The sequence below is a fragment of the Mus caroli genome, chromosome X, assembly GCF_900094665.2.
Source record: "Mus caroli chromosome X, CAROLI_EIJ_v1.1, whole genome shotgun sequence".
NCBI lineage: Eukaryota > Metazoa > Chordata > Mammalia > Rodentia > Muridae > Mus > Mus caroli.
Genome location: NC_034589.1, coordinates 104869391 through 104871019, shown reverse-complemented (window position 1 = coordinate 104871019; position 1629 = coordinate 104869391). Strand labels below are relative to the sequence as shown.

General features: G+C 50.5%; 1 protein-coding gene across 3 annotated transcripts in view; it reads left to right on the top strand.

The window, feature by feature from the left end:
* The window catches only part of Rps6ka6 (ribosomal protein S6 kinase A6), a 140460-nt gene that overhangs the window by 62783 nt on the left and 76048 nt on the right, over positions 1-1629 (top strand). The window contains exon 1 of one of the 3 annotated variants that reach the window (XM_029473709.1): positions 1548-1615. The exons of the other annotated variants lie outside the window; for them this stretch is intronic. The gene's annotated coding sequence lies outside the window, so the exon portion shown is untranslated. Of the gene's footprint in view, positions 1-1547; positions 1616-1629 lie in introns of those variants that run through there. 3 annotated transcript variants of the gene reach the window in all.

Below are 1629 nucleotides of genomic sequence, written 5' to 3'. Positions count from 1 at the left end.
ATATACTTGGTTTTTTCGAGACAGGGTTTCTCTGTATAGCCCTGGCTGTCCTGGAACTCACTTTGTAGACCAGGCTGGCCTCGAACTCAGAAATCCTCCTGCCTCCACCTCCCAAGTGCTGGGATTAAAGGCATGCGTCACCACTGCCTGGCAAGAGACATATTTCCAAAGCTTATTTTTCTTTGGATTTTAAGTAGAGTTAGAGGGCATTATTGGTAATTACTCTTTGAATTCACTGCCAACCTCTGTGGCCTCTTTGATTTCTTAGCACACCAGATGGTGACATAAATGGAAGGCACAGTTTAGTGTTCTTTTTTTTTTCCATTTTTTATTAAGTATTTTCCTCATTTACATTTCCAATGCTATCCCAAAAGTCCCCCCATACCCACCCACCCCACTCCCCTACCCACCCACTCCCCCTTTTTGGCCCTGGAGTTCCCCTGTACTGGGGCATATAAAGTTTGCAAGTCCAATGGGCCTCTCTTTCCAGTGATGGCCTATTTAGGCCATCTTTTGATACTAGTTGCACAGCACCATAGCCTTAGATGTGGAAGGGGAGAGAGAGAGGAAGTGGTGTGTCATATGCAGTATGTTAGAAAGCTCTCCAAGGTACTGAGCTAATTTTGCCACTGTAGCAATTTCTTTCAAGCCTCTAAGTGTCAAAAAGTAGAATAACTTTTTTTTTTTACTTCAAGTATTAAAATGTTTTGCTGAGGGGTTTAATCATCCTTTCAGTGTATAAAATGGAACTTAATTTATCTGTTACATTACTAGAGCCAACGAACAGCAAAGGAGTAAAGCACCAAGTGAAGAATACTGAAGCACTATTGTCACTGCAGATCATATATTTTCAGGGGTGGCGTTTATTATCAGACTCCCTGCCTTTGTTGCTATGGCTAAAGTCTTCTTAGTGGTGTGTGTGTACGTGTTGGGTGCACTTGTTTGGGGACATGCACGAGACTGAACCATTGTGAGTTCTTCAGTACTGTGAGGGCAGCCCTCAGGAGCATCTTAAGTGAGACAAACCTGGTAGAGTGGGAAGGTGGGGGAACACAGTTCTACTGATTCCTTTTAAATGCATTAGGTGCTGCTTCTCGCTTCTAGGTGGCTAACTTGAGTCTTAAAATCCCCGCCCTGGTAGTATTTGATACTAGTTACTGAAATGGGCGTGGCACAGTACAGAAGACACTAGTGTTCTTTGGGTCCACCAAGCTGGCCCTTGGGCAGAGTCAGGACTCCTGAAGCTCTCCGCAGAGCAACCCCCCGCCCCCGAGTTCCCCCTCATCCTATTTGGGAATCCTCCCGCCGGCCAGGCAGGCAGTTCGGTAGTCTTGGGAGGGCCTGCTGAGCATGTGTCGGGAGCATCGCGCATGCTCCGTGGAGTGGGCAGGTTTAGCAGGCGCGAGCTGTGGGCTTTACTACGGTTCGCCCGCCTCCCCCGCGCAGCACGCCCCCTCCCCGTCTTCCCGCCCCCCAGCACGCGCTCCTCGGCAAACCACCCCGCCCTCCCCTCCCCCCACGCAGCCCCCCCTTCCACTCGGGGCTGAGGAACCTCCATTGACGTGCGGGTGACGCCGCGGCGCCGCTGCCGCGGGGGGTTCCAGGCGCCGAACAGGTAACGCGGCGGCG